Below are 9,938 nucleotides of genomic sequence, written 5' to 3' on the forward strand. Positions count from 1 at the left end.
GATCACATATACAATATGATTTTAACTTTGCAAAAATAAAAGGAGGAATAATTTGATAAAGTAGCTTTGGTAGAGCAATTTGGTAAAGTGATGGGTTTTCCTCAAACATCTTTTTAATATTCATATTACATCAGTATATTTTATTTAAAAATTAAAAAGAGGTGGCAAAATAAATTGTTTTTGAAATCCTGATATGAAAAGAGGAAATATATTTTCTTGTTTCCTTTTAATGCCCAATACGGAGAAGGGAAGTGCCCAGGCTCAAGGTCACACATAGCTAAGACATTTAAGACAGCAAGTCATGGAGGACTTCTTATTGGCATTTCCAAGCAAACGAATTGAGTTTCTGGCACAGCAAGGCTGGGCACAACTCTGAGCATGAAATCCCATTAAGGAGGGATTCCCCTTTGGAGCTTCCAAGGCTGCCACCATGGTTATAGTTTATACCAGCATGACTGGTCCTGCTGCTCATTTATCACTTGCAGGTGATCTGTCTCACCACCAAACTCGCTTTTGGGGGGATCTACCCTCCTCCACTGCCCACTGTCAATCAAGGGTGGTAGGGAGGCAGGATCTGAGACCCAAGAGGGCCAATCAGACTCTTCTGGGAGTTTGGATCATGAGTGAAAATGACATCAGGTCAGGAAATCAATTCAAGTCCAGTGAGGCACCATTAATTCCCACTACTTAAAGTAGCATATGGAGGAAGCAGTGTAGCCTTCAGAGTATGGTATGTGGAGCTAGGTTGAGTGAGAAACCCAGCTCTGCCACTTTCTAAGCTAATGAACCTCCTTATGCCTCAGTTTCCTCAGGTTGTAAGCAGGGGATAATAGTACTTTCCTCACAGGGTTGTTACATGAATCAATGCAAGTGTATCAGGCAGAGCTCTTGTCAGGAAACAAGAACCACTCTGCATATTTGAAGCAGAAAAGGAATTTGATGCACGGAATTAGGAACATAAAAATCAATGAAAGGCTAGAGCAGCAGGCTCCAGGCTGCAGGAATGGCTCTGGAACACACTTCCAAACTGGCCTGCCTTTTGTGTCACCATCAGGAAGGCGGACCACTGGACCATCACAAGGACTGCTGACTTCAAGAGCTCAGTCCCACAGCTGTGCCCCAGGGACCAGGATGGCACTTGGCTGTTACTGTGCCCACCTCTCGTCACTCAGGAAGTTGGGGACTGGACAGTGAATAGGACTCTACCCAAGTGCATGAAGATCACCAACGTTTAAGTTTGAAATGATGGCTGCTAGTAAAAGTGCTTGCATTTGTAAACAAGTGTGTAACTTGTAACCGAATGATCTAACTTTGAGGACACTTTCATCTCTGTAATTTCATAATTCCCAGGTCGCATGCAAAAATCAGTTTCATTAACTTGTAATTATGCTCCATATCTTCTGTATTGCAAAGAGAGAGGATGGTAATTCATGGGCCCTTTGGCAGAACAGAAGCTTTTATCGCTTGCCTCTTCCTGACTCCCTTAAAAGTCAGGTCTAATGGCATAATTCACTTTTGTAAGAGTGGCCTGGTGAACTGGAGACTTCGGGGGTGCAATAGCAGATGCGGTTGAGGCTTTGACTGAGCCAGAGGAGAAGCACCTGGACTGCAGCATTGAGAACGTGGCAGGAAGGAGAGAAAGAGGGTGAGGAAGCTGATCCTGCTAGACAACCCCCAGTCAGGGGTCAGCTGTGGGGGACAGTGGGGGGACTCACCGGCACTGCAGAAGTGGTTGGGGCAGGGCTGGGCTGAGCAACACATTGGGTTCAAAGACTGCCAAGTCAGCTGTGACTCCGGCTTCCATCTACACCAGGAGATCTGACCTAAGAGCAGAATCCTTCACAGGAGTCGAGGCACTGGGAATGTTAGGGACCTTGGTGAAGTAGATGAGTTCAGGGGTCTGTGCACAGCAGGACCTCCCTGGGGAGGACTGGGGGCCGGAGTGTGAGGAGAGGGACATGTGGGGAACAGGGGGACTTGCAGAGCTAAGCTGGGTATCAGAGCCCCTCCCTCATGCAAAGTCACCACTGAGATTTAGGCTGGGTGCCAGTTATCCTGAGCAGAAACCACTAGACCAGGATTTCTTTCACTTGGATAGACTACAGACCTTTTTGTTTGTTTGTTTGTTTGCCAATCAAGAAGGAAATTCTATGTTAACTAGACTTACTGTGGTGATCATTTTGCAATATATACAAATAACGAATCATTATGTTGTACACCTGAAAGTGATATAATGTTATATGTCAATTATTCCTCAATAAAAAAAGAAATTCTCAGAAGTTGAGTATTGGATTAAATGGTTTTTATTGTAACTACTAAGTATGTAAAAATACGAAGCTATGTAAACTTTTGCACATAGTGTTTACATAATTCCATATTTCTATTTATGTATGTAATATATATGGGTGATCCTTGAACAACATGGGTTTGAACTGTGCTGGCCCACTATGCAGATATTTTTCAATAAATACCCACCTCAGTATTATTATTCAGTACATGATCAGAGGTTGGTTGAATCCACAGAGGGCTGACTATAAAGTTATAAGTGGATTTTCGACTCTGCAGGGGGTTGGCGCCCCTAACCCCAACATTGTTCAAGGGTCAACTGTATGTTCCATGCCATGCTAGTCCCTCTATGATATAACTGTAAAACAGTACACTGCTGTGGTTAAGAACACAGGCTCTGGAGCCAGACCCACTTGGATTCAAATCCAAGAGCCCCCATTTCCTTGGCGGTAACCTTAGGCAAGTCAATCTCTCTGTGCCTCAGTTGACTTATTGGTAAAATGTGGGTAATAGGACCCATCTCAGAGTTGTTGTGAGGCTTGAATGAGCTAACCCATGTAAAGTGCTCAGCACAGTGCCTGGCCTGCAGTAAGCTCTCCATAAGTACTAGCTATTATCACAAAAAAAGAGCCCATGTATGAGTGAAGCACAAACACATCTGCAAAACCAATATTATTCAAGTAAGCCATGGTCGTTTAACATAACAGATGCTGCTATTGTTCTGAAACTAACTGGTTGTGCTGGGTTTAACAGTAGGAACATGTGGTCTGAGGTCCAGTTCTGTATTTATTTTGGCCTTTGGGTTCAAGGAAGCAGAGAATGCCAGTTAACCAGGCCTTATTTGCTAGTGCAGGATAATTAGACCTCATAGTTAATTAAAATTCTACCCTTTGAGCATTCCTGAAATGCCAATTTTAATGAAATGCCACTTGATAACTCTGTGGAATCATCTCATTCATTCATAGGTAAGGTTAGCACTGCCACATCCTGGAAATCTGCATTAAGTGAATGTCTAATTGCATTATTGCCACAGTGAGGAACAGAAAAGTTCTTCATTGTTCATTTACAGCTACATTCACAATAAATGAACTTTTACAAGCTCGTAGGTGCAAAATAGACTCTATGAACAGAATGAGAATGTGGTTCTCACTACTACAAGCTTTCTTTCAGTTTGGACGCCAAAACACTTGGCATTCTAACTACTTAGATTATTCAAATTATTTTGGGTCCTTCATTGTTCATCATAACATGGTATCATTTGGCGTTCACTGGATGAGAATATATTTATGAATATAAACTCTATATGGCAGAATATCAATTAAAAAAAGATTATCAAAATGAAAACAGAAAATTGAAAAAAACAACAACAACCAATACTCATTTGGAGAACTGAAGTCTTGGGAGTCCAAGGACTTTCTCACTTTGGTTACTCAGTGCCTGGTATACAGCAAGTACTCAATAAATATTGGTCTGATTGAGGAAAAGAGACTAGTAAGGGAAATGAAGGCAATAGCCATTTCTGTGGTCTGGGTCGATATGGCAAGGTGTGTAAGATGCTGGGACTTAAGAGATCGGTGGACCCACAGGGCTCACTTCTGGCACTCTGGCTCCGGGCATCTTCAGGGAACAAGTAGGAGCTGGGCTGGTTGGGCCCAGGATGTCAGGTCTGGAAAGGATGACCTAATTATCAATCACCACGGGTAGAAGGTGGGGCTGAGATCCTGCCGTTGGGATTACGGCAGAAACTGGGAGTGCTAGCCCTGCAGCTGGGGCCCGTGTGTAAGACAGAGTCTGGGAAAACCCGTCCAGGGTACAGGCAGGGAGCGAGAGAACCTCCACCCATAGACCACATCTCAGTGAACAGCGGACAAACCACACCAGATACCTGTATATGAAGACTGTCAGTGCCTCTATTTTGTTCAACTGGAGAAGAATTCATTTTAACCGGATGTTCCCTGCAAACAGGATCCAGGATGCAACAGTTTCTGAAGTAGATCAAGATGGCCCACATCCACAGCAGTGCAGCCCAAAGGGTGATTCCTGGGCCCAACCCTAGAGCTCAGGATTCCTTCTGGCTCTTCTGGAGCCTGGTATCTGCATTTTAAACAGGCTCCCACGTGATCCTAATGCGGGAGGGCCATTTCCTTGAAGGCACAGGCAGACCTGGTTTAGCTAAATAAGCTCCTGAGTTAATTAAACAGCCAGCCAATCTTTATTGATTGGCTACCCCGCGCAGGGCTCTGGGGCTGTGTCTCTGCAAGAGGCGATTGTTCAACCGTGTCCCCAGTCCTCCCCTCACTGTACGCCCCACACTGCGCTACTGCTGTCTTTTTCCTGTAATTAAGCCTCCCTCTTGTGCCCTGGTTTTTTCACTGGCTACCTGTATTGTTCCCCTGGGCCAGAATCTGTGCTGCTATTTGTCTCTTTGTTCCTCTGGGATCGAATTTCCTGAAGCAGCAGGAGTCTCTCAGGTTTGGGGAACTTGCCTGTCCTGAGCCCCACTGGCCAAGGAGCCACGCCAGTCCCACAGGTTCCGTTCTCTCTTCAGCCACGGCCCATTGGATAAGTGACTCAAGGACACCATTCTGCTTGGGCTGGAGGTGTGGGCTGCTGGGAGAGATGAGCTGGTTCTTGGGAATTTGGAGTCTAGTGTCATCACAGACCATGAGGAACTTCGGTGCCAGTTTTGTAGATTTGTTGGATTAATTTTGAAGTTGTTTAATTTATGCCTAGATTTGAGGAATATAATCAAAAGGACAGACAGTAGAAAGAAGAGTGGCCAGTTCTCAGTTGTGGCAATTCTAAACGTCCTGAGATCTGGCTGCCTTTCCTGGGACCCTGGGCATGTGTGTCCTGTCCATATGCCTTGTTGTGGACAGGACCACAAGTCCTGACTAGCTCAGCCCACCTGCCTGCCACCCTGAGCCAGTGCATCTTACCTGTGTCTATACTGCGCATCCCTCCCTACCTGCATGGACGACCCCCAACCTCGGTCAGCACTCTCCTTATTACTTTATTGCTCTTACTCAGATGGACTGCCCTCACCTGTGTGGGGCGTGGCCCCAGGGTCTCAGGCGCCTCATTTGAGGAGTCTATCCCATGACCAGCCGTGCTCCTGATGTAGCCTATATTTAGACTTCAGAGTAATATGTTAAGTTTTAATTTCTGATCCATTCTTGCTTTTTAGAAAAGAAATATCACTTCCTAATTTTTTAAAGACTGGACCTTCTCTATTTCCATCTTTTCATCTAACATCAGAATTAACTGAGGAAAAAAATGTGATTTAAAAGGAAATGACAGGGCTTCCCCGGTGGTGCAGTGGTTGAGAGTCCGCCTGCCGATGCAGGGGACACGGGTTCGTGCCCCAGTCCGGGAAGATCCCACATGCCGCAGAGCGGCTGGGTCCGTAAGCCATGGCCGCTGAGCCTGCGCGTCCGGAGCCTGCGCGTCCGGAGCCTGTGCTCCGCAACGGGAGAGGCCACAGCAGTGAGAGGCCCGTGTACCGCAAAAAAAAAAAAAAAAAGGAAATGACATTTTTTTTTCAGGAGGCCGAAATTTTTACTTGAAGCCCTAATTATGTAAAAATTCTGGCACAGCATTTTTTTTTTTGTAGGGGGGGACTAGAAAACAAAATGGTTCCCTAATTGTGATTTCTGATGTAAAAATTGCTAACTTTTATGCTTTCTATATCCTGCTATTGCAAAGTGACAATCCATAAAATTATACTTGTTCTTTTCCTTAGCAGTTTGCAGGTACCTGTCACGTTTCATGCTCCTAGAAGTGATTGCTGATGTGTAGTTAGTGCATACCTGTTTTTGATTCTAGAATGTATCTGTTCCCCATTTCCCCCACCCCCCTTCCCTTGCTAGAGTGTTCATCCCTCCAGAAATTGAACCAGATTGTTCCTGAAACCAGGAGTGTATCTCAGTGTCAAAGTCTGCATCTGCAGAGGCTGCTGCCAGCATGGTTGTGGCATTTATGGAGCTCTCTGAATTCTCTCAAGCTGAAAGGCAATGATATTCAAGAGGTTATTTTCCTGCTGGTTGGTACAATCACCCAGCTCTGGGACTTCCGCTTCTGTTGGAGATGAAAGAAAGCACCAAAGTTCATGTTGGAGTGTGTTCTTGTTGAATGTGCTGGAATATAAGAAACATTTATTGGGAGTGAACTAACTGTAAGGCCCCGTGCTGGGTGCTATGAATAGGGCAACAATAACTTTTATTCTAGGATCTTTTACAATAATAAAAGAGAAAAACCACTTACAAAACTGACTTCTGGGGCTTCTCTGGTGGCGCAGTGGTTAAGGATCCGCCTGCCAATGCAGGGGACATGGGTTCAAGCCCTGGTCCGGGAAGATTCCACATGCCGCAGAGCAACTAAGCCCGCGAGCCACAACTACTGAGCCCATGCGCCACAACTACTGAAGCCTGCCTAGAGCCCGTGCTCTGCAACAAGAGGAGCTGCCGCAATGAGAAGCCCATGCACCACAACGAAGAGTAGCCCCCGCTCGCCACAACTAGAGAAAGCCCACGAGCAGCAACGAAGACCCAACGCAGCCAAAAATAAAAATAAATAAATAAATATTTTTTAAAAGTAGGTTGTAAAATAATATTAAAAAAATGAATTGTGAAAAAAAAGGAAAATGAGATCCAATAAAATATGTATACACATTAAAAAAAAATGACTTCTGTAGGACTGCAAAATTCTGGAGTCAGCAGGAAAGTTAGAGATGATCTAATCTGTTGGCTTTAAATGTTTGCCTGCAACCCACATCAAGCAATAAATTCGACATTGAGATCTGGTAGACAAGGACATATATAATTGAAACATGCTTTACAAACAACACTTCCCTGCCATGTGCAATGTCCTCTAGTAGTTTCTATTGGGTTGGCCAAAAAGTTTGTTCGTGTTTTTCTGTAACATGTTATGGAAAAACCCGAATGAACTTTTTGGCCAATCCAATACTTGTTTTGTTCTGTTTTATTAAAAAAAATTAAAAGTGCTGTTCGTACCATAAAACTCCTAGAAGAGATCACAGGCAAAACATTCTCTGACATAACTCGTACTGATGTTTTCTTAGGTCAGTCTCCCAAGGCAACAGAAATAAAAACAAAAAATAAACAAATGGGACCTAATCAAACTTACAAGCTTTTGCACAGCAAAGGAAGCCATAAACCATAAAATGAAAAGACAATCTATGGAATAGGAGAAAATATTTGCAAATGATTTACAAAATATACAAACAGTTCATACAACTCAACAATAAAAAAACAAACAACTCAATCGAAAAATGGTCAGAAGACCTAAATAGACATTTCTCCAAAGAAGACATATAGATGGCCAATAGGCACATGAAAAGATGTTCAAAAGATGTTCAACATCGTTAATTATTAGAGAAATGCAAATCAAAACTACAGTGAGGTACCACCTCACACTGGTCAGAATGGCCATCATTAAAAAGTCTACAAGTAAATGCTGGAGAAGGTGTGGAGAAAAGGGAACCCCCTTACACTGCTGGTGGGAATAAATTGGTGCAGCCACTATGGACAACAGTATGGAGGTTCCTCAAAAGACTAAAAATAAAGTTGCCATATGATCCAGCAATCCCACTCCTGGGCATACACCCAGACAAAAGTATAATTCAGAAAGATACATGCATCCCTAGGTTTATAGCAGCAGTATTTATAATAGCCAAGATATGGAAACAATCTGTCCATTAACAGATGAATGGATAAAGAAGATGTAGTACATATATACAATGGAATATTATGCAGCTATCAAAAAGAATGAAATAATGCCATTTGCAGCAACATGGATGGACCTAGAGATTATCATACTAAGTGAATAAGTCAGAAAGAGAAAGATAAATACCATATGGTATCACTTTTATGTGGAATCTAAAATACGATACAAATCAACGTATCTACGAAACAAAAACAGACTCACAGACATAGAGGACAGACTTGTGGTTGCCAAGGGGGTGGGGGCTGGGGGAGAGAAGGAATGGGAGTTTGGGATTACTAGAGGCAAACTATTACATATAGGATAGATAAACAACAAGGTCCTACGGTATAGCACAGGGAACTATATTCAATATCCTGTGACAAGTCATAATGGAAAAGAATATGAAAAAGAATGTATATATGTATAACTGAGTCACTTTGCTGTACAGAAGAAATTAACACAACTTGTAAATCAACTTTACTTCGATAAAGTTAAAAAAAATAATAGTTCCAGAAAAGAAAAAAAAATGCTGTTCGTAATCCAATAAATTGATTTCATGACCCATGAAAATCAAATTATTGTCTGGTGTTTGAAAACTATGATGTGTAAGTTCCTTACTTACACTTGATGGTCCTGAGGCCCAGGGTGGCAAGTGCGGTATGGCCCAGGCATCACGGTGAAGTTGGGGCCTAGAACTTGCCTTCGTTTTCTTCTCTTAACCTGCTAGGTCACAAGCTTGGGAAGATTAGTTTTTGGAGGTGAGCACCAGACAAACAGACAAGATGACCTGACAGATGATGTCAGGAGAACTATCTTCGATTCCTCATGGGCAGCTGTAATATATCTTATGGCCTCAGATGGGCACCTATTTCCTGTGATCAATGATTTGCTCTAATTTGCCTGGAATTGAGGGATTTCTTGGGATGTGAGACTTCCAGTGCTAAAACCAGAACAGTTTCGGGCAAACGGGGACAGTTAGTCACAGTAGGAGACATTTATGTCCTATCACTCATGGAAAAGGAATGGATGCCATTTAAATTCCACGTGCAAACGGCTATATGCACGAAGAGAGCTATTATTTTGATCTTGGTATGTATTTTGACGACCACTGGGGAATGACTTGTCTCTTCAAGGTAATACTAACCCAGTGCCATAGACTTTCCCATGTGCACCAGTCTACCTGGTGCCACCAGAAAACACTACTTAAATCCTCACCTCCAATAGGTTCCAAAATTGTCCTCGGGGAGTGTTGGTGGCCTAGAAGTTCTTCTGGTTGCTCACAGGTATCTTGTAGGTTGTAGATATTTGATGCCACAATTATGTCTGGGTGAAAAGGATGGGAGGTAAGAGCTCTTAAGAAATGATGACTCGGGACTTCCCTGGTGGTCCAGTGGTTAAGACTTCAAGCTCCCAATGCAGGGGGCCTGGGTTCCATCCATGGTCAGGGAATTAGATCCCGCATGCCGCAACTGAAAGATCCCCCGTGCCGCAGGTAAGAGCTGGTGCAGCCAAATAAATAAATAAATAAATATTAAAAAAGAAAAAGAAATGATGAGTCTAATGATAGTAACAAAGATAATTTGGAATTAGGGTTTTACATTTCTTGTGGTATTTTAACTTCCTGTTTTCCCCTTTTGTTCTGTTGGCTTAGCATTTGTGTGGGATAAGGAGGTTTCACTCACGCCTACATAACCTAGTTGAAAGATCACATCCCTGTTCCTGCTACTGAGTTGCCACCTTTACCTCTAAATTACATACTTTACCTTGAGGCTCTTGTGGGTTTGGGGGGACTTGCTTAACTGCTAGAGGGACTCACCAAAATTGAGGACTATTGATACATTTTCATTGTTAAGTATTTAAAAATATACTTTACTAACTGTAGAACGTTACAAAAAATGGTATTAATATTCTACTTCCTAGATGCTTTT

At 43.0% G+C, this 9,938-nt stretch overlaps 1 long non-coding RNA gene across 1 annotated transcript in view; it reads right to left on the reverse strand.

Moving 5' to 3' along the window:
• LOC117199848 (uncharacterized) overlaps positions 1-9,504 on the reverse strand; it is a 30,887-nt gene extending 21,383 nt beyond the window's left edge. The window contains exon 1 of the long non-coding RNA XR_004481188.2: positions 4,172-9,504. This is a non-coding gene — a long non-coding RNA (uncharacterized LOC117199848). The remainder of the gene's footprint in view (positions 1-4,171) is intronic.
• Positions 9,505-9,938: the final 434 nt, after the last annotated feature.

Source organism: Orcinus orca, chromosome 9, assembly GCF_937001465.1.
Source record: "Orcinus orca chromosome 9, mOrcOrc1.1, whole genome shotgun sequence".
Lineage (NCBI taxonomy): Eukaryota > Metazoa > Chordata > Mammalia > Artiodactyla > Delphinidae > Orcinus > Orcinus orca.